We start from the raw sequence: 24,251 nt of genomic DNA, 5'->3' as shown, positions 1-24,251 counted from the left end.
TCCCCATTTATAACAGGAAGCACCAGTACAGTGACTGCGTTTATTGCACTTCCCGGGGAAAAATAAAAGAAGAACAAACTTAAGAGCTTGTTTTTCTTTGGTCGACACAAATTAACGAGAACTAACAGACAGTAATGTCCTGCAATTCCCGTGGCATTATTTTCGGATATTTCTCAATAATTACTGGGGAAGAAGAACATACACAAAACAAAACTATGCTAAATTTGTTTTCGGGGACTTGAAATTTGGATGATAATACTACTTATTGTCGAAATTTAACATAAACTATGGCATGATAATGAGAAACGCTGTAGAGGAGGAATCCGAGAATTTCGACCACACGGGGTTTTTAAAAGGCTATATAAACATACGCACCTCAAGTATTTTTGATTCCATAGAATATCTTATTTGATATAGTATTATGTGGGGTTTAACGTCTCAAAACCACCATATGATTATAAGAAACGCCGTAGGGGAGGAATCCAAAAATTTCGACCACCTTGGGTTCTTTAAAAGTCTAAATATTAACATACGCACCTCAAGAATTTTTTATTTTATTGATTCTTGTGTCGTTTTAAATCTTTTGCCATGTATATACACCATTGTTTTTATTACTTCGACAGTCGAGAGGTTATTAGGTATTCTCCTTTATTTAAAGAACCACTGCCCGCAAAGACAGCGTTATTAAGGGTGCTAGAGAACACACAACGTAAAGTACACGAGCAAATTGCTAACAGCCAATATTTTGTTTATTTACTATGCATGAGTAAGCGAAACTTATAAATGAGGAATCTGTACAGTCAAGGTCTGTATTATTTGCTGCACACTGACCGTGGTTCAAGGCGTCCATACCTGAACGGTGGAACCAGAAAATGCTAAACTTGTTTAGGGAATACTCGAAACCGAAATATTGCTTCACTGGCTAATGCTATACTGCCACCTTGCAGTGTTGGCGCCGCATTGAGCAAGGTCAACATACTGCAACTCTTGCTGGGTGCTGGTGCCTTTTGTCCTTTGTTCTTCAGCCCGCTAAAAAAACGTTGTGTTTAACACGACTGCGTGAAAGAGCGCGTTTCTAATTTGAGCGTCGGTTTGTTGGCTGTGAGCGAAAAATTATACTATGCGTGACCAACAAATAAAATTAGTACAGAAAAGTGCTGGGTCTGAGTGGGGATCGAATCCGCGTCGCTTGTGTGGCAAGCAAATGGTCTACCCCACAGCCATGCGTCTGCTTGTGAATACAATGAAATAACTTCCTCTGCATGGAAATGCATGAAAGTAACCAATGCTTTAAAACACAGTTATCCTCTATACATGCTTCACAATACAACATAAAACATAGCAGTAATAAAGCGTGTCACAAGTGCTCACTGCCATCGGGCGTCAGAACATGCGATTATCATGACGACTTTGAGGTTCAAAGCTGTAACCCACTACAAAAGGCACACAAGCCACTGCGCCTGTTCGCTTAAGCCTATGTAGTTGGTTCACAGCAAGTTTCAAAATGTTTCATGCACTTAGTGTTTGAAATACACACTTGGAAAAGAACATCGCTGTCACGTTAAACTCTTAAAGGTGAAGCTAAGGCCCACTAATTTTTTTATACCTCCATGTCGAGACATATATATATATTTTAAATTCGAAACAAGTCGTGGTTTATCATTTTTATGGTACGAGCGCAGTCCAAAGCTTGAAAATTGCATGGCTGCTGAAGATTTGTGTCGACGACTAAAACACGATATGTATGCAAACAAGTCACCATTCCATGTATAAGTGATGAAGCACAAACGTAGGCGAAAATTGACATCTTGAAATGCTGGCAATGTTTTCTCGATGCCAAAAAACGAGTTTCGAGAAGTGTCCGAAGCATGCAGTGTATATACCGGAAGTACTATCGTAAATGCCGGAAGTATACACTGAGTAGTTTGAATCATTGCTGCAAGAATTTAGCGTCATATTTATGATGACGTGATCACAGTGAACCCAAGAAAGTTTCAAGAAATGAAGTACCTGAAAAAAAAGAACTATTGGTAACTCACCACTAATGTAGCCAATAACGAACGATGTCGCCACAACTCGGGATATTTTGTAAGTTTTTTCAGCATACATTCAACAAAGTTCCCACATGTCAGTACATTTGCTCAAGAGGGATAAATAATTGAATGAAGAGCTATAGAAGTATGTCTGGCTTGTCACCTGACATGATACTGCTGGTGCTTGCCAATGATCATGATAAATACAGTAATAAACGTGCACATAACGCATGCAGACACACACGCAGACTACACCATCTACAAAGTTTCATTCAGACTTGTGGTCCACAAGAAGGCCAGCAGCGCAAATGAGTGCCTCATACCGCACCGTATGAATAACGAATCAAAAGTGTCATTAGGGTAAAACATCCGAACGTAAAACGTTGCTGTCGCAAGACTCGCCTCATATTTCATATGTCCTATTGCAGTAAGTCGTACCAGACGCCTGCATCAATCTATGACACTGCGTGACTCTAAGATTATGATATCATTTCTTTTAGCCCCGAGTTTTAGCTTTGAGCCCAGCGTTTGAATTGTACTTATAGTATTATTGGACCCAACAAGTGGCACCAAGATATATAAGCATGAGCGAATGAGGCAAAGCTTCAATCTTGAGCAGATAAGTATATCTTCTTCCTGATAGCTGTCAGCGAATCAAAATTTAGCAGGAAGAAGACGTGTTATGCTTATCTATGGATTTATTGCTAAAGCACATCTAGTATTCTCATTTGTATCTAACATGTTTTTTTTTTTCGCCTATGTGTGATCTAGTGTAAATAATTTTTTTGCCTGTTGTCATCACTAAGGGCAATAGATTTCCTTCTTTTATATGTTGGTTTTGCTATTACCAGTAAAGTAAAAAAATACATATAGTAAATACCATTCTCACTTTCAGTCTTGCTAATGACAAAAACCAGCCAACGGCGAAGCGTTCAGTGCATGTTAATCTGCCATTCCTGGCCCCAAACGGCGAACTTTGAACGAGTGATAATTTTTTTTCCATTTTTTATCTGTTTGAAACTCAGTCATCACGTTGAAGACACAATACGAAAAAATGCTGTACATTTTCGTAACTTAATTGTGACCAGTAGATGCTGGATGTGCCCCTTCTTTTCCCGACACCATCTTCATCATCACTGATCATCACTTTGATCATCCGCCTCACGACGGACAATGGAGAACGAACGTTTCTCTCATGTTTCACCAATCTACCTGGTCCTGTGGTTGCTGTGGCCAATCTCCTTAATCTGGTATGCCCAAATGAGTTTCCCCTTATAGTCACCAGTGATCACCGGTGATTCCTAGAACGATTTGCATTCGCGCACAAGAAAGGCCCCCTGCCGCAGATTACGGCAGGAAACCAATGTGTGCCTATTCGTTGGAACTTAATCAATAACCTATTGCATGCACAGGCACTGTTCATTTGACAAAATAATAAATATTTTGAACAAACAAGGGAAATGTGAGGGAGAAGGTTGTGGGTGGACATCACCGTGTGTCAGCGTAATGAAATCTTGCCACCTGGCATGACGGAAGTGCTTTCAAGCTTTCGTGTTTGCGAACGAGTGTGGCGAAATGAGCCAGGCGAATCGGTACGCGACGCGGCACTGGAACAGGGAGCGTTTGATGCATCATTTGATATTAAGGACAAACACTTGGATGTCACTTCCTGTCCGCAAGCTCTGACAGGATTCCGGAAACGCACATTCAAAAGCGCAACCTTACAAAAAAAAATGCTCTTTTTTGTTGAAGTACAGTAGCCAATAATATAATAAAGGCACAAAATAAACAAAGGAAACCACGCCAAGTGGAGTGTTTTCCACTACCCGAAAGGCAAGGCAGTGGCACGCACAGGTTTTCCGCCTACAAATGCTCGTGGATAATAAAAAAATGTTTGATAAAGGGAAGAACGAATCGATGCAAATTGAGAAAAAGATGTGCGCCACGCCAGTCATGAAAATGCAGTCACGTATAAAAAAAAAATGCTCGCACTCCGGCACTAGCATGCGCACATGTCAGAAATGTTCATAGCCCTTGTGATGTCGAAGAAAAAAAAATTGATGGGAGAAACATTCAGAACGATAAGTAAGCAGAAAATGGTTTTTGAAAGAATAGATCACCTTATACGTGTTTTAAAGGTCATGTGAGTGTCTTTCAAGTAAGTGTTTAAGCCTCCCGGTATCATTTGTAGCTTATGGGGTAAATGTTCAACTTCAACTGCAATTTACAATATGCTTGGCTGTCCTAATAATCGATTAAAGTACTTGCCTGTGTGAGTAGAAGATTACAGAAGACTGATAGTAGTGCAAGCAGAGGCATAAGCAGGCATTTTTTTTCGGTGGTGGGGCACCTCCTTTATTCCAGGAGAAAGGCACCCGTTTGGAATGGTTATTGTTCGCCCTGTATTCCACGGTGAAAAAATTTTCGTGTTGAGGGGGGTGGAACGTGCGCGTTGTGCCACTCTTAGTTACGTCTCTGACTTAAGGTAATCCACAAACTTGTGGCTGGCGCAGTAAATTCTAGCTTAGCACCCAGCAGTGCGATCAGAGCTAACCAGTATTTGAGTAACATGCAGCGTATGGGTGCCTTCCACGCGCACGCCATGGTTGCCGCATCAGATGGCGAACATGGTTTTCTCGGTCTTAAGGTATGACGGAAAGACTGACTGTACTAGGTCTGAAAACAGTTCGAACGAAAGTGGAAATTGCTTTGGTATGAATGCTAACTCTGTGGTGGACAACTGTTTAGAACAACAAGCTTGGAAAGCTCTGGTTTTGACATCTCGATCAACACGAGAATCCGACAAGACGCTCCTGCTGGTGCGTGTGAGTTACGCCACAGCTTTCTGCTTCTCACGTCTAAGATCATTCTGATAATGTACGCAAACAAAATATAGCTCGAATGTTGGTTTGCATGGAGATAAGGATGTACTTACATGCCATATCAGGAGATGATCTCGCAGCCACATACTTATGTCTGTTTTATTAAGAGTTGAACTAGTTTCGTTTTGGTAAAGGTGGAAGTAAAGCCTGGATAAGGGTTTGTGCCTCGCGCAGAACTCTTGCCATGTTGACTTGTACGTTCAGTCGCTATAGAAGGCCCCTAAAAAAAGACATGCTTATCCCTTTGGAACATGGCATGCGCATTAGGTCGCTCCATTTGCTTTAGTCGCTTTTCTAGGATACTGGAATGTAAGAGACCTCAAGCTCTAAGCTAATGATAAACGAAGCGTTATCGTTGCAGAAACTTCATTTACATCGCTTTTGGTTGAAACATTTTGTACAAACGACTGCTTTAGTGAAGTCATATTTACCGAGACATTTGATGTGCACTGATTTGGCTGGAATTTTCCTGTTTTCCATACCTATTCAGGAATGGTCGCTATCAGGAGACAACAAGCACATGTAATTTGAAAAGTTCGTTGTATTCGGCTTATGTTAAAATATAGGATCACTTACTGTACTGTTCTTTACTTCACCTTGTAATTACAAATAATGTAATGTAAATTACACTAAATTTTTTTAGCGCATTCTGTTGCTGTGAATTTGGTCTTCGAAATGTTTGAGTCTTATTATGTAGATTTCCCGGATCAACGGGCAGCTGACCATAATGCGTGTCGCAACTTGACTCATAAACCTACTGCCGGATGCCTCTGTGAACGAATATTATTGTATAGTCTATTAATTTGTCATTCATGTCTAGTAACGCTCTTGCTTAATTGTTCTGACATTCAGAGGAAGTCAAAAAGTGTGAAAGTTATGTTCTGGTAGCGCAGAATAATGACTTCAAGTTGTTCGCTTTAGGAAACAAGAAAGTCTGCGAACCATTTGCGAATTAACAGGCTTTGTACACGTCAGGCAATATTCTCAGTGCTGGTCAGTGGAATTCTACTTGTTGCTTTGTAGTCCTTCGTAATTATATTCAGCGACACAAAGCTACCGCCGAAAGTATTCACATGCTCTCGTTTCAAGTCGTTCTTTCAGTTGTGCACAATTTCAAGCCAGTGCAGTTCTGATGTGAAAAGCGGCATGCGTTCTGTGCGTGTTGGCATTTGAACAGTGGAGGCAGAAAGGGCATTGCGGAATTGCAAGCGTTCACAGTTAGAGTTCCGTCCACTTGCTGTATATGCTGCCACATGTGGTTAGTAAGCGTAGTAGGCAAAGTGGCTTTAGAAAGTCGTTAACGGTCAAGCATTTAGTAGCTTCAACGATTTGCATTCCAAAAGATAGTGACCACGTAGCCTGTCAAAGTTTCGTGTTTTCTTTTTTTTTTTTGAAACCATGAGAAGGAGTGGTTTGATTAACACTTGAGTTTCTTGTTTGGGTGTTCGCAAATTTGTAGATATTTTTGTATTGCTAATTCAAATGAAGTAATAAAAGTGCGGTGCACTGAACCACCGAAGTACGCCAGACGCACATATTTCGACAGCCATAGTCCGTGCAAGTAGTAGAACAAATAACCAAGCGTCATAAATAGTAGCTGTTGTCCCCTTCAATAGTACTGGTTTGTGCTACACGGATGGGGTCACCTGTCAAAGCAGGGCCATGTTTTCGCCCCTAAATTTTCGTTCGTTTTCTTTCTATAATAAATGTTTCCTTCTCCCTCTCCACAATCCGAGGTGCGCCGAGGCTCCGGTTTGGAGCAACGGCCCGTGCGGGAAGTGCATGCAGCCTTCACCGATTTTCTATCGGTCACGTTATGAAAGCCGGTAAACGAACACTTGGCACTTGTTTAGAGGCGCATTACTGATAGAATGCATCGTAGAAATTGACTAACATGTTACTGGTGTGTGCAGTGAGAAAACTTCTATGTACAAGCGACAGAATAGATCAAAGAAACCGCTAAAATGTGTGTGTACAAACGCGAGTATGTATGTATGTATGTATGTATGTATGTATGTATGTATGTATGTATGTATGTATGTATGCATGCATGCATGCATGCATGCATGTATGTATGTATGTATGTATGTATGTATGTATGTATGTATGTATGTATGTATGTATGTATGTATGTATGTATGTATGCATGTATGCATGTATGTATGTATGTATGTATGTATGTATGTATGCATGCATGCATGCATGCATGCATGCATGTATGTATGTATGTATGTATGTATGTATGTATGTATGTATGTATGTATGTATGTATGCATGTATGTATGTATGTATGTATGTATGTCTCTTAGTGAGTCGAAAGGACAACTGTGGATAACAGCGCTAGAGCTATCTAAACACCACGAGACCAAGGTGCACAACGATTGGTGGGAGGTGGCGCCTCCGAGTATTGCGGCACTCGTGTAGGTGCACAGAAAGGGTCGAGTGGGTGAGGGGCCCGAAATATTGTTGTTTGACACGGTAATTTTACTATAAACGTGATTTTCTAAACTCTAGCCATGCCGGCGTCTCTCATAATCATACGGTGGTTTTGGGACGTTAAACCCCACATATCAATCAATCAAAATCTATCCATGTATAGCTTCAATGTGAAACCACGCAATGCGAAAAGTGTGTCAAGGTTTTCACGATGACTACACCATTTTGATGGGTGTTTTGCGACAACGCTAATTAGGTCAAACCACAATCGCGCTACCTCCGCTCGAACCGTGCCAGCTTTTATTTATGAGAGACACGCCAGCCGCCACGCCGTCCTGCACCTCGTTCAGTTATTTCGCGTCGCATCGTTGTGGCGGACGTGCGCGCTCAGAGTTGACACGTGGCCTTCCCAACGCTGCGGCGAGCGGTTACAGTGGGGCACTGTTACGCTTCTTGGGCAAATTGTACTACGTGCCTCGGGATATGATAGCTGAGGCACGGGATCTTTTAGTATTGTGAGTGGCCCGTAACAGGGATCACGCGTTATGTGTAACAGGGCGATATTATGAAGCCATAATAATGAACAGCACTGCCTGTTTAGCCCAACTTCTACCGCATTCACATAGAAAGAAAATGAGCCCAAGTGCTTCGCTACGTCCAAGGAACCACCAACTTTGCCGATTTGCTGACTAATTTGCCCCGAAAACATGACAATCTTCATCAAAGCAATCTGTATTCACGTGTACTGCCGGACAAGGGCCTCTTCTGACGTTCTGAAGTCGTTCGTCTCTGCATTTCACCTTACTCAAACATCTTGCCAAACACCATTTAATTTTAAAGCTCACTCTAACTCAGTGCTGTATAATCATGTCGTATCACTTCTCTAGATATTCAAGCTCTGTGTTTGTCGTTTTACAGAGTGTCCCCCAATGCGCCACGGATTGACAACTTTATTTTTCAAGCAAGACATTTTAGCTAGTTTGTGCTGGCGGATATTCCATGACATATAACTTCTAGGTGTGAGAGCCTCAGGCTCTATCCCGCTCGTAGCAAGCACTTTTTTCTGTCTTAGCTGTTCATTTTTACAAGTTTCTGGCACTATGAACTGCATGTTTCTAAATAGGTTTTTTTCTCATTGCTATCTCTCCTATATTTATGCCGCACGCCGAGGTTTTGCTGCTTTTTAACGGTGTTATTTGTAAGTATACTGTGCTAATACTCAAAACACATCAATTCAGAAACGAACCTCAACAGCAGTATGTGCGAGCAAAGCAGATGAATAAAGGAACGGGTACAATCAAATTTCTTACGGAGGTCTCAATTTCTAGCAGCTGATCACGTTTTTTTGTTTTTTTTTGACGAGAGCACACGGTATAGTGTCAATGAACCGCGTCTCATGTCATAGTCAACAAATTTAAGATGAAAATTATTAAACTCAGTTAACAAGTCCAAGCATGAGTTTTCCAAAGCTCATGATAAAATAATAGTTTTCTGTTGTTGAGAAAGTTGGTGTGCAATTAGAGGTGTGTAAGCACATTGAGGCCATTCATATGTCAATTCTCACAGTATAGACAGTTGTACATCACGTTCACGTGATGCAAGAAAGTGTAGTCACTGCTACTATCATCTAATATCATAAGTCACAATCTTTCTAAACAACCGCCCACTAATACGTTAAATCTAGTTACCCATATTCCGACCAAAGTAACCCCCACCCCCCTAGACGCGTATTTTGCTAAAGAATCCCTGCTACACTTTCTGAGCATGCAAACACTGCCAATTGGGGGTCGAGGTTGTCGAGAAGACGTGAGCCAAACATTCTAGCGTAGCAGGTGGCCTGGAATTTACAAATTATTCTCAGTCATTTAGACATCGTTCCGTCTTCTTCCTATAAATCATGCCATACACCGAAATCATAGTGCCATGTACTCAACACTACGCACATTGGCTGATTTCAGCACCTTGATCTGCATAGTCAAAGTGGCTTCCGCCAGATCGCGCCACACGTTCACCCGCACTCGAATCTGTGCGTCCGATGAAAAAGCATAACAGAAAAAAAACTGCTGAAGGTTATGACGCGCACTGACAAACGGACGTAGCTGCTTCGTATGTACTGATGGCCTATAAATGGCGAGCCATGATTTTTAAAGCAGCGAACGAAAAGACACAGTCATGCACTTCTGTTTGCGTGATTTTAGGTGTGTGTGATTTTAGGTGATTTTAGGACAGAGAAAACGCTTGTATCGGGCGACAAATTCCTGTAACACCAATCGTAGTCGACGGGATCAAAATGTTTTCGCATCACTCGATTCACAAAGAAAGACTCTTCGAAAAAGCTATATTCGAAGGGCACTTGAACATGCTTTGAAGGGTGTCAGTACCCCTGTTCCATTATATTTACTTCTGTTTCAGTAGGACACCCGTACTAAATGAGGGCTCCACGTACTACGCGGTCTGTGTGAGTTAGTTTTACTTAAAGTATCAACAAAACAAACTACTCCTCGTTCTATCTATTTTACCATTTCTTAAACGTTATGCTCCGCAAACGTCTCACTCAGCCCCATTAATGTGATGCGTTCTTTATACGTGCTAATTATCATAAGAAATCGAGCGGAGTGCTATAGGGAGCAAAGAGTCTCCAAACATTTTCACTCCGCAGTGAAGGCTTAGAAATCAATCATTTGAACTAAAAAAAAAAAAGACCCGAACGTGTTTCGTATGGAGCTTCAATGCAGTTCAGTTTGAACATAGTCCAAGATTGATGGAGTGGTGCGATACATTACGCCCTGAGGGCAGAGCCATCAGCAGGGAGCTCATCTCACCATGTTTACCGCGTATAATCGCATTTAGGCAATAGCTGAAAAAAACTGAATATAAAAAACTGGAGAATACATTTCTTGGTGCCATTCCTCTGCTGGTTTTCAGTAATGTTTTACAGGGCTTTACAAAAAGGGAAATATTACCTAATGTTAAAACTGCAAACGAAGAGCTACTTAAAAATTGGCCGTTTTGTCGAACTATGCATGGTGATTACGATCCTAGGAATACAAATTATTAAGGCGAGAGCCTCAGGGGCCTTATCAAACGTGAAAAATGACCATCGGCGTCAGCAGCGTCAACACGACTGGCGCGAATTATCATCAACACGTGATGATGTCCCCATACGTGCCATCATGACCTCACCGATCACCAAAATGTGCAAAGTTATAACGTCATCACATCACATCTTCACTTGATCAAAGGTAGGACGATCAGGAAGCCAAGGTGAAAACCCGATGAGGTGAATATACCTTGCATGCCTCCGATCCCAGAGGCATCACAAAGGCAAGTTACTCGCGGAAGTACCTTGTTCGGGGATGTTGGAGGCATATGATTTCCCAAAGTTAACTAAAATAGACTTAGGCGCTGCGATCGTTCCCGAACTTTGCGAATGATGGGTAGTATATGGATTTGCCTAACCCTCGTGCTTGCGAGCTGCTAACGATTGATTGATTTGTGGGGTTTAACGTCCCAATACCACCACAAGATTATGAGAGATGCCTTAGTGGAGGGCTCCAGAAATTTCGACCACCTGGGATTTTTTAACTTGCACACAAATCTGAGCACACGGACCTACAACGTTTCCCCCTCCTTCGGAAATGCAGCCGCCGCAGCTGGGATTCGATCCCGCGACCTGCGGGTCAGCAGCCCAGTACCTTAGCCACTAGATCACCGCGGCGGGGCAGGGCTGCGAACCCAGCTGTGACTTTCTTTACTGCAGTGTTTTGGTTTTGTTTCGAATAAAGGAACAAACCATTTTGAAGTTCGTCACCCGATTTCAATTAGTGACCTTAAAAGGTTGAGGTGACAAAGTGAAACTGGTAAACCTCAGCCGATCGTCGCTTCGTGAAAAAACAGCTTCATGCCACGTGAAGCCAAAAGAAGGCAAAATTACGAAGATTAGACAAATATATTACCTATTAGTGGTATTGAAAACTGGGCAAGCTGGTAACAATTCATTGTAAGGGGTAACAGCACTCGTTTTGTGTGTTTCTATTTCTCTGTCTTCGTGTTTCGTGTTGTTTACATCTTACAATGAATCCGTTACCTATGCATCATTGGCATGTTTGCTGAACCACCATGCCTTGCACCTTCCATAGACACTAGCGCCTAAGTTACCTCTAGTTTACAGGAAACTCCACGATTGGAAGAGTAGTTCATAGACTGCAAAAAAAAGAAAGGTGATGGAGAGAGGTTGCGTGGGTAAGATGATGCCCACATGAGGAGTGGGCTCGAGCGTTGCGAGTGGTGGCGAGGGCGAAGCAGGCGAGAAAGAGAGACGTCGCCGCGCAAAGCTAGGAGGACGTGAGTTACTCTGCACCGCTCCAACACTTTCGGCGAGGGGAGCGGTGCGGACGGAGGGACCTCGTTACACAGGCTTGTTAAAGAGCTGCTTCGCCGTTAGGGGCGAAGAGCTCTCGTAAGTGGTCGGGGGACGACCAATACATGTAGGGATTCTCGATAGCGTATTTCCCACAGGGTCGCAGGCGTGCGCACAGGGGGAGTGCAGCAGGGGGGCCGCTTTTCCTTAGTGACAGAGAAGAGAGGAGTGCAAGGTCAGCCTCATACACTGATTTATTCGGGAGGGGGACCTTCAGATAGGCTAGATTCAACGTGAATTGCAGAATTAGCTCCTGTGGTATATTTATGCATTATATCAAGCCAAATGTTACATTTCACCAGGCCTTTTCATTATGACACTAGACTGCTATCCCGAAGATAACGGTATCGAAGCCGGGCTGCTGCAGCTGCACTTCAGTGGAGGCGAAAGTGTTTGAGGCTATTGTGAGGAAGCAAGTAAAATTTCAACCAGGTGGTCAAAATTTCTAGGGTCCTGCGCTATGGAGTCTCGTATTCAAATCGGGGTTTTGAGACGCTATATTTTTTTTGTCGTGCCTCAGTGTCTCGTCACTTGTATAAAAATATCTTAAGACACAAAGTTGAAAAGAACATGTTATGACCACTCGAAGCTAAATCTAGCGATAATTCTTGTTTGTGCCTCTCGAAGTCTGAAATCTTGATTGATAAAACTGCGCCAATTGTCAACCTGCAGAGCAGCTTTTTTTTTTAAATGGGCATAAGTAAATGGGGACAGAACGGAATCCTAACAAGGGTAAGAATCTTCATTTTGTTTTTCGCAGGATACACAACATTTTGTTTGGGTTGATAATATTGCGAGAAAATCAATAGGCATAGTTCTTTTTTATTTTCGTACAAAAATATCTTGAGAGAACTCATTGTATTAGAGCCTGTGTTCATAACTGTTCCTGACAGGTTAGAATAGACTTTAATTTTCTGTGTGTGACTCCTTTCTTTTTACGAGCATTTATTCTCATGCTCAGTTAAATTTAAAGATATTGCTGAGCAGCATGAAGTATTTTTTCTGATCTGCTTCAGGTCTCCATTACTTAAAGAATGTTGTTTTTTTTTCAATGTGAAATGAGCAGCGTAGAAAATGAATCATTTCAGTTGTTCCGGCTGTGTCTATATACAAATATATTTATTATAACTTACTTATTCATTTACGAACAAGCATCTGATTCTCGAAATTTTTCTTTAGGACGCATATTGCTGAGTCTTTAATTATCATAGAATATTTTTGCAATAGGTTGAAAATATTAGGGCGTCTTTTAACAAAATAAGTTGTTCTCTACGATTCCCAGAGACATGTTCAAACACCTACATCTTGAATTCAATGTCCCAGTGGTCGGAATGCTTCAACCGCTTTATAAAGTTTTTCTCAGATGCCCGAGATCTCTTCGTAAAGAAGCGGACGATGTGAAAGTAATGGAGAAAACATGAAAAGAAGCTCGTTGAAAAATAATCGTCAACTAATTTATTATTGCCGCTGACAGGAAAACTTTCATTCCATGAACGACACAATGCATTCCTCAAAGAGATGAAATTTCAATCAATGTTTTCATCACCGACGTGCAGCTTTCTCGATGATGCCTCTGCGAAACTACGGACTCAATCTGCGCGACCTATTTTGTTAAAATTTGATGCGACATGTTTTAAAATATATATAAAACAGAGAGAGAGAGAGAGAGAGAGAGAGAGAGAGATAAATAGAGAGGAAAGGCAGGGAGGTTAACCAAGCTTGGCTCGGTTGGCTACCCTACACTTGGGGTGGGGAAAAGGGGAATAATAGAACGAAAAGAGACAGAAAAGAAGAGGAGTAAGAAAGAGAAGCATAAATAGTCAGCTCGAAACTACACAGCACGGCCTCGCAAAGTTATTTCACAAGCGGTCGTGAAGTTTGGTGTTCCTTAAAAAGTACAAGAGGGCTTTCGTGGCTTTGCGCGTATGGGAAGCCGTCGGCCAAGGTCCCAGGATCTTCTCTTCTGTAAGCGGCCGTGAATCCAGCTGACAGAGCTTGGCTTCCATAATACGTCGTTCGGTCTGGTATGCTGGGCAATGACATAGAATGTGCTCAAGCGTTTCCTCGCAGGCGCAGATGTTGCATGCCGAAGTGCTCGCCATTCCAAGGAGACGAGAGTACGAATTCGTAAATGCCACGCCCAACCTCGTGCGACACAGTAAAGTTTCAGCGCATCGTGGGAACCCGGATGGCAAACGAAGTTGCAAGTTAGGGTCGATCGAATACAGGTGCGTGTTGGAGAAACCCTGCGTATTCCATTGTAGGAGAGATATACGGCGAGCAAGTGATTGTAGTAGCCTTGCAGCGTCCGTTCTCAAGAGTGGTATGGGCGTGCGCTGGTCTTGGTCATGAGCCGATCGAGCAGCTTCATCTGCGCGTATATAAAACAGAATGCGTTATATTATAAGCGAGATGTAATATCTTGACGAAGAACGGCTATTTGGGCTAGTTGGTTTGAATTCAAGGTAATAAGGGCTGCAGCGCTCGTGTTGTCCTCTTTGCTTTCTTTGCCTCGCCTTTCGTCTGTTTCTTCTAGCACCTTCGTGCTCACGCTGCAGCCCTTATTACCATGTAATATCTTCTGTGTCAACTCATTGCAGTGCTGGATTTATATGCGATCTAACAGGCTGAGGAACCTTTCGCGGGTTTATTCATTTGGGAGTAATTTGTCAAGACCTTGCAGCCAGCTTGAATCGCGCCTTGTGGTTGCGCTCTCGATAGACGCCCCAGCGTTCGAAGAAGCAAATTCCTTATGCCGGCCGCATTCTTTGGAGTAATTTGCTATCCAGCAACTTTGCTACGACGTCAGGCCCAACGTGATTTATGGGATCCTAACCGGGAACTTTGCTTATGATCACAGAACGCGCTACGCTAGAATTATTTGCATGATGACAGCGCAACCAACCTTTATTAGAGACTCATTATTAATGAGGGCAACCACGAAATTGCAAGTAACATCTATCAACAGTGACGAGAACTTTGGTGAATGCATACTCTTGTTCATGGACGCAGGGATAGTAATCGATTATTCAGGTTGTTGCAGAACCTTCCGTAACTCTTCCAGAAGTTAATAGACCTGTATTTGTAGACGAGCCTTCACTTCCACCGCAGGCCAATAAGAGAAGCAAATTGCTCTTGATATAAGTAGCTAACTGTTGTAATGTTTTTTATTTGACTTAATGTGTTTTACGCACAGCCTGTGCCGGTACTCCGAAAAATAGCCTCCGGACTACTGATGTCAAGTGTCCCTGATCACTTGCCATTAATATGCAACAGTCGCATTGTGATATGTTTGCATGTATTTGAGTGCAATGCGCATTTCGAACTTCTGGCTATAGACCACCTACATGATGTTGTACAAGTATCACTCATATAAAAACACATTTGTGTTTTCGATTACAGATTTCGAAGTAGGCTATTATTCCCTGCAGAAGAATTTCTCGCTTTTTGTTTACCCGGCCATTTCTGTCTCGTTGCGATAACAGCCAGCATCGTTCAGCATAGCTGTTCCCCACAAACGCGGCTGTAAGTGTTCTCGTATAAACAATCCCGATGAACGGAGATTGCACGCTCACATTTGCGTTAAACACTAAGCTTGTAGCAAACGACCCTCCCATCCTGTTAGCTCCCTGTGCCCTTCATGTATTGCCCAGCGTGCCCCGCAACAATCCAATTGTAACAGCACTGATAAGAGAGGGTTCATAATATTGATTATGCATGCAACACTCACCTCTTATTTCGTGGCACTATTTTACTTACGCTAAACGTGGACGTTATGCAGGCAAACACAGCATGCATTGATTGAATTTAAGTTACTGGCTGAATATTCGCATCAGAAAATATAAGCACGTTCACTTATTTCAGTGGCTAAGCCCGATCAATTCATTAAACATCGCTCAACAGAATCTAAGTCTGTCGATTTTTTGTATTGCCACATTCCATCTATTAGGAACCGAGGGAGCAAGGTAGTTTTTTTTTTTCACATCTTCAATTAAGGATCCGTAATCTTGCTTCATCCGCCGTTCTTTTTTGCGTGAAAGCAGTGTCTTTTTATTTTTCTAGCTTTGTCGTGTGTGCTTGCTTGTCCATATCTGGGAGGCGTATTCAATTATTCCTCATGAGCTGCGCTCATAAAATCCAAGTCCCTGGAGTCTCCTTAATTTCGTATAACTTTAGGCAGGTGTTCGAAGAGATATAGAATTAATTTGTCACAGTTAGTGACGCTAGCACTAATTATATCATGATTGGGAGCATCCACGTTTCCATTTCGGCTTTACCAGAGGCAATGTTGCAAACTACAGTAAAAATTTGAGTACGAATACTTTTGTGTTATCATGATTAACAAAATTCTTCCTCTTAGCCTAAAGTTGAAGAGAAAGCTCAAATCATCGTGATACCTGATGTTGTGAGAATAATGATGGATATGATTGTAGAAAACACACGCACACACACAAACACATGCACATTCACACTCATATGGTGGCTTTGGGACGTTAAACCCCACATATCAACATACATTCACACACACAAACACGCACACACGCACATGCACGCACACACACATACACACGTACACGCACGCACACAGATATTGAAGGGATGAACGATTTGATGATGACGAATGTACGCGACAGAGTGTTCCTTAAGGCATGTTGCAAACTAAACCTGAAGGCATATAATGAGGAAAACTTGGTGTAAAGAGTAATTATGTTTTGGCCGTTTCGGCAAACTGGTCCGAAAGAGGGGGGAGGGGTTGTTGTTCAACAAAATAGGAATAATTTAAGGTGAATACGCTGGATGCCTCATCAAACGAGAATGAATGATAATTGGTAGCAATGTCCGTGCTAGTGAAGCCACTAAATCTCATGATGAGACATAATATCAAGCCTAGGTGACAATAATCGAGACGTATTTATTAAGAAACAGAAAGACTAAGTTACACACACTTACACAATATATTACACAACCTTATTCGCAAATGAAGCACCCAGTTGTGTGAACGTGCCTTCTGCGGCCCTGCATGACTCAAATATCTCCTTTGACTAGTTTTGTCGCCTTGTGCATTTTTTGTTAGTAAATCCTTTTTTATTCTTTTGCATGTATCCTATGTGTATCCTTTGTGTATCCACAGTGGCTTCATCGTGTGACGACCCGTCCTGTGACGTGATCAGACATCATGACGACATCATATGTCATGCGACATCATGATGACGCTATATGTTGACGTCATTACGTACTGATGATTTTTCGAATCGCTCGTGTTAAAACCAACAGCCACTTTTCATGTTTAAGGAGCTATGTAAGAGATGCGTCTTAAAATATCTGAGAGACACGTATTTGGGGTTGAACCGTTTTCCAGGCTTGCGTCAAGCAAACTTGACTTGTCAACCAGCGTAAGTCGGCTCTTTCTTTATGTCGCTCGTGTTCGTCTTTGTGGCGAGCTTCCCGGCTGGTCCTTTTTTTCTCTAGCTTAGTTTCCAAACACTCCTGTTTCAGAGTAAGATATAAAAGAAACTGAGGCACGAAGAAAGCAAACTCGAGCAAATTAAGGAACTTTTGATCGAATCGCAGAACCGGGACGGAACCAGGAAATTGAACCAGTCGGAACAAAGTCGGCAAAGAAGACGGAAACAGCAATCGAGAATGAATTGTCACCGCTGACTCGAAACGCAGTCGTAAACTTCGAATACCTCCCACTTCGCTTTCATGTCACGGCACAGCGAAACATCCGGTGGCACTCCTTCTTCACATTGTGTACTGTGGCGCCACTGCTTTGCCCGACAAGGCGCTGATGCGATCGCAGAAGTCGCCGTTCAGTCGGCTAGCCGGTATTCTTTGAAGACTTCTGCGAACGCTCTTGAGGAAGAGGCCGTTCTGACGTGGTCTCGTACTCTTTCAAGTTGGACGTCTGACGGTCGTAACGTGGTGTGGTTGTGAAGCGATCACTTCCGCATCTGTCTTTCGAAGTTGAAAGGCAGCCCTCTGAAGTTAAACAAGACGTGACCAGTGAAATTTAGGTACAACAGGGCGGGTTTCTGACAGCGCCATCTTTCGTGTCTGCTTCGTCCACATTCAAAAGGCATGACATGACACACTGGGTGAAATATTCGGACTTTGAAAAAAGCTTGAGGTCCTAGTCAATGTAAGCAAGCGTTTGGCATGCAGCTCACTCATGGTCATGTTAAAGTAATGCGTTATAAATCAACAAATGTAGCAGATACACTAGTTTTCAGGCCCCACACTTAATATTGGCTCATTAAGCTTGTGGACAAAAGAAACACTGGCTATACACTACGAGATTATGGCATCAAACGATATGAAATAATACAGAGTTCAAGCTTAAGACCGACCCATAAGAATGACCAATACAATAAAATGTCTCACTCTGCCCGCCAGTATTGTAATCACTAGGTTGGTTGGGAAGAGCGAGGATCTTCTACGTCGACAGGTTTTGGTTAAGGCGAAAGCCATAAATGCCCCTTTACACACGAAGGTGGACGGTCCTCATCCAAGGTCTGAACACAATCGACTCAGAAGGCCATGGGCTCGTGCTACAATACCACATCACGTCATCATTACGCCAGCGTTTAACAAAATCAACGTCTATATGACGTCACTCAGACGTCAATGACATCACATGATAACGCATGCGATATCACATGTGAACGTCATCGCATGACATCGTCGAGTGGTCAAAAGGGTGCTTATCACTGAGGCTATGAAATACAAGCTGAGGTAAAAAAAAGCTTGCAGGGCTTTGGTGCGGTCCCGGAGGCTATGTATGCATTATCACGTTAGGTTGCACAGAAAGCTTTCAGAGGGGGGCGGTGAGGATCAACACATCGACTGGGAAAAAAAACTAGAAGATGCCTTTCGTCTCTGAGCCATCTTTCACGAATGCGCGTGGGGCTAGGTGAGCTTTACTGTATCCTTATGTTTTTCGCAGGCAGATCTTTATTCAGAAGTACTTTCAATTTTATTGGATGGTAGTGTCCCGAACACAAAAAGAGGAGCGTTAGACAGAATGGAAGACGCACAAGATCAATATTGAGAAGAAATGGTGTATTTGTCTGCTATTTCATCAAAATATCAGGTATATTATTTCCCGAGACACTGTCAAGCGAATATCCTGGAATGTTTCTTTCGAATTACACAGAAAACATAATTCATTACTGCGGTAAAAACACGGAGAAGGAAAATGTACGCAGAATAGTCGCTACGTCCTGTGTACATCTCTTTCTTGTTCAGTTATTTTAGCGTGGCCATGCATTGTGTTCTACTTATAAAACTAGTCCATACGAAAACGTTACTACATGAAAAAAAAAGACATGTCTGAACGCAGTGAAGTGAGGTGTTTCTCAGGCCGAAGAGCTTCTTCCAGGGCACTATTGATCAAAAGCAATTAGTGTCAGCTTCATAACCTGCGTTTAGCTCCTTAAACATATCGAACACGGAAATATCGACTCTAATTATGATTTATGAACAGACAGGATGTGAACAACACGAGAGCACATTAATTTTCTTACGTCGAAAAAAAAAATTTCGCCTCCAATATCGCTGGCCTCATTATAAAATTTTTTAGTCGTTTTCAAGGATATGCTGTTACGTCCCTTGAAGAGAAAAGAAAATGAGCAGTGAAATGCGAGGCCATTTTACTCTGGCGAAAAATTTGAAAATCGCTTTTAGTTAAAAATTAAGCGTGCTTTGGACACTTACACTGCCGAGGCATATCGTACTTGTGACCGATAATCCGATTCAATCATTTGTGCTCTCGATTGCGACTTTTACAGGTACTAAAAATCTATCAACTATCTGTAATGTTGAAAGCCACATGAACCCGACGAGTGTTGTAGCCAGTAAAAGCACATATTGCGTTATTCGCAGTTTTAATAGAAATAAAGCAATTGAAACATAAAAAAAGTTTGAGAAAAAAGGGTACCTAACGTCTGTGTGAGTTGAATTCTGTGCCTTGGCATTGTGATCCCTGTGCTTCACATGGCTTCATGGTCTATTGGTTTTATGGTAGTCTAAAAAAGGAAGAAAAAGACAGACAGACAGATATGATAATTATCTTTGAGCCACATAGCTGTCTTACATGTGCTTTATACTAACTAAATTTATGTCATAAATTTACACGTGTTCACTACTGTACTACCCACATAAGAGCAATAATCACCATGATGACAAAATACATAAATAATTATACTTCAGGCATTTTTTTTCGTCCCGATGATCTTTCACGTATCTGTGTGCGTATTAGATAGTATGTCCCATTACTGTATGCACATTTATTTATAGTGGTGCGGGCTGAACTTCTTCGTGAATTAAGGAGTAGCCGATTCATTCTATGGACACTGAGATCTTCACACCACATCAGTAAGAAAAACGAAAGGCCCCCGATTGATTAACTTTCTTCAGAAATGTTTTGGAGCTATGTGTAAAATTGCCCCGCCGCGGTGGTCTAGGGGCTAAGGTATGCTGCTGACCCGTAGGTCGCGGGATTGAATCCCGGCTGCACCGGCTGCATTTCCGATGGAGGCGGAAATGTTGTAGGCCCGTGTGCTCTGATTTGAGTGCACGTTAAAGAACCCCAGGTGGTCGAAATTTCCGGAGCCCTCCACTACGGCGTCTCTCATTATCATATGGTGGTTTTGGGGCGTTAAACCCCACCAATCAATCAATTAACCTGTACTGAGTCGATGCCTCATGCTAAAGCATAGCCGTTTTCCTTCTGCGTACACCGGTGTGTAGTCACCAACACGGTTCTCCCGCGTACATACAGGTACTAACCTTACTCAAGCCGGGCAGTTTTTTTTAATTACCTTAATAAAACAACAGAGAATCAAACCTAGAAGATAAGTATAGGAGACTTCACATCTGGAAACATTATATCACTTTACTTTCTGGGGTTGAGTAGAGCGCAGTTATTATAACGAAAATACCAGGAAAATAAACTTGACGAAAGGACAATTTACCAGTGGTAGCACTAAGTGACGACACCGTTTCCCTCACGGTTATCGAGCGTAATTCTAGACACTTCGCTTCATGGCCGCTTATTGACGCACGCTCACTCTCCTTCCCCAAAGCCTGGAAAAAGAGTGCCCTCATTTAACTGGATTCAGATTGAACACGCTAATGGTAGATGCACTGTCTGGTGCTTCGGCTCAAATTTCGATAGATTAATTAGCCGGATTTCATCGCTCCGCTTTAATTACCCGTGGCCCCCTTTCGGAACTTTCAAAGCGGCTATCGATTATTCGCAGGAAGGACTTGAATTCTCCGATTGAATCGGATCAACGGTTTCCTCAGGTTGAAAAGTCGATTGTTTTATTATCCATGATTACCGCCGTAATTAAAGTTTGTGAACGTCTGGAGATGCCATCTTCCATAGTAAAGAGCACGCCGCAGGTACCACGCAGATGTCTCCTTTCTGTACTTTTTGAATAATTTTGGACACATTTCTTGAAACACTCTGTATATCCCGGGCTGTCACTGAGCTGCCACTGCGTTGCGCCCGCCGCACGGCTGCCTTGGCTTCTGAGCCGTTCATGCGGCCGGTAACGATCAGTGTTCACTGCGTGACCTCTTGGCGAAAAGAAAGGAAGTGCACGAGCCAAAAGGTGTGCACGCTGCCTCGAATGGTGGTGCGCCATCTAGTGAGCATTCTTAAAATCACCGGAGTGCCGACGCCGTTTAGAGTTACTGTATATGCTACCTTTAGGTAGCCGAGTTGCGCCAAAGTACGCCATCTTGGGTTCAATAGTCTTGCAGAAAAGCCACTCACCACCAAGCAATTTTTCTTCAATCCTCCTTGCTCACCACTCTCGTAGAAGCAGTGCTTGCGAATCAGAGTACTAGCGTTGCATTTTTACTTTATTGTGGGCCAATGCCGGGCAGGGAGCATCCAGGCTGTGTAAAGGCAAGGAAGGGAGGAAGGAAAAACTACTCGCAAGGATTGGAGACAGGGGTCATGGCAAGGCAAAAGACAGCCAGAAAGATGGATGGATGGATGAAAAACTTTTATTGGGGTCCTGAAGGATTCCACCCCCGTTTTATAGGGGTAGAATCGCGGGCCGCTCCCACGTTGGGACGGGGAGGCCCAGCCTCACCGCCGCATCGTGGGCCTTCTGGACAAAAAGAAACACAAAAAATTATATTTAGAGCGTACGTACATAACGTGGACAAGGGAGCCTCCGACGCTAGATGCGCTGGCCTTTTACAGGCGCCCAGACACTGAAGGAGGAGGGGGCACCACTTTTGAGACGCGTCCAGCGTCTCTGTGAGACGCGCCCAGTGTCTGTAAAGGGCGCATCCAGTGTCCGCGACAGACGGACTCTGTGTCTGTGCAAAGGGCACCAGCACGCTCATAACACTGCGAAGCATTGGCGTCGTCTGTGTAGTGGTGTATTCTTCACAGTGCATTTGAACGACGTATGACCACATAATGGCGCGCGAACAATAGCGTTGCTGGAGTCATCAAAAGCTGGGTGAGCGGCGCCCGGAAAACAGTGGCGCAACTCTGCTACCTACAGGCAGCATATACAGTAACTCTAACGCCTTGAGAGCGGTGCGCTATCTAATAAGAATATCTGAAATCACTGGAGATGTGTACATACCAGCCGCCGGGCAAGGCTCGAGCATAAGAAGCCAGCCAAAGAAGTTCCTAAAAATAATAATTACACTATTATGCTGAAACATGATAGCGTGACGTCACCGAACGCCTAAAACTATCTTATCACTATGACATCATGGCACGCAACACATGACAGCATGGCTTGCTCGAATGTCGGCCGATAACGAGGCTAGTGCCACACGAGGTGACGGGCGATGCCATGATACTGGATGGAGTGCCGTGTTACGTGCAGTAAGTTTTCGTAGGAGGTTGAAAGGGATTGCTTGATTTGTGGGGTTTAACGTCCCAAAACCACCATATGATTATGAGAGACGCCGTAGTGGAGGGATCCGGAAATTTCGACCACCTGGGGTTCTTTAACGTGCACCCAAATCTGAGTACACGGGCCTACAACATTTCCGCCTCCTTCGGAAATGCAGCCGCCGCAGCCGGGAATCTAACCCGCGACCTGCGGGTCAGCAGCCGAGTACCTTAGCCACTAGACCACCACGGCGGGTCAAGAGGTTGAAAGGGAGGAGGGGCATTATGATTAGGACATCGACTGAGCAGAAGCACGAAGAAGATTGATCTTCCCTTCAGGGCGTCCTAGACAAATGCACAAGCGACTCGATGTTTGTCATTGAACACCTTTTTCCAAGCTTTCGCCCAACATGCCATGGATAATTATCGTAAGTAAGAGTTTCCACGCTGCTAATCCGGGAGCATCACATCCTGCTTCAGAAAAAAAATAACAAGAAGTAAACTTTGAAAGAACGAATGCGGAAGGTTATGAACGCGCTTTGCTATAGCCTGCCTTCGAAATATTTTCTTCGCGCTTCTTTCGTCTGAGAGGAACGGAAATGACATATCCTGAAGCTGCGTTGGAAGTGCATATACCCGGCGACAACTTTCTGTGGCAGCACGGCCAAGGCTACGTGGGCGGAGCCTATGCACATGTGCTACTGCGCCAAGTAGTCCGACCGCTTCGACGGGTGTTTCGGTTTCGATTTCACCAGCGCATACTTTATCCTTTGTGTGTCCGGCGTTGACCCAGGTTTCGTCAAGGTAGTATATGGGTCTGGAAGAATAAACAACAAAAATGAAGCATGTCATCTGCAGCGAAGCGCGGCGAATGCAGCGAAACTCGGCTCGTGTCACAATTATTAAAAATTGCTCGCGTTTCGGCTCGCGTTTGCTCGCGTTTCGCTGCAGGTTTCGCTGCGTTTGCTCGCGTTTCGCTGCTTTTTCTTACTTGCGCGTAAACGTTGTACGCCACCTTCTTGGCCTGTACGGACAGCTTTTGATTTGACAACGCCTGGTACGGCTGCGCAGCTGGTGGACTCGCGGCACGCGGCGGTGTTTCCTCCGTAAGCGACGTTGACGAGCTGTAACCGGCGGACGCCATCTTTGACAGTGAGGAATGCGGTGAGGTAAAAAGGCGACGGAAGCCAAAAAACCCCAAAAAAACCTGAGAGAGCGTGAAACGAAATTTTTTCTACTGAGCAACGTTTTTATTCACTAATTAAAAAATAAATCCGCGAAAAATGTAAGTGACGAATGGTAAAATCTTAGTTACCCAGAACAGTATACAAACGTTTTCGTTGAGGGACTACATGCTGTGGCGCAGTAAGACAAGCGTGCTTCGGCTCCGTAGCCTTGGCTGTGCTGCCACAGAAAGTTGTCGCGGGGTATAGTCGTCAATAACTTGCCGCGTGCGCCGCTATGCACAACTTATCGAATCCATTATAATACACAGCGCTGAAGGTGCACAGGAACAGGTGAAACAAGAAAGAGGACGTGGGCTGAGTCCTTGTTCGAGTGAACAGCTGGCACATGGATCAGGCTGGCGTCTTGTTGTATCCCATTCA

This window comes from Rhipicephalus microplus, chromosome 8 (assembly GCF_043290135.1).
Source record: "Rhipicephalus microplus isolate Deutch F79 chromosome 8, USDA_Rmic, whole genome shotgun sequence".
In the NCBI taxonomy this organism is placed as follows: domain Eukaryota; kingdom Metazoa; phylum Arthropoda; class Arachnida; order Ixodida; family Ixodidae; genus Rhipicephalus; species Rhipicephalus microplus.
This window is presented reverse-complemented; position numbering follows the sequence as displayed.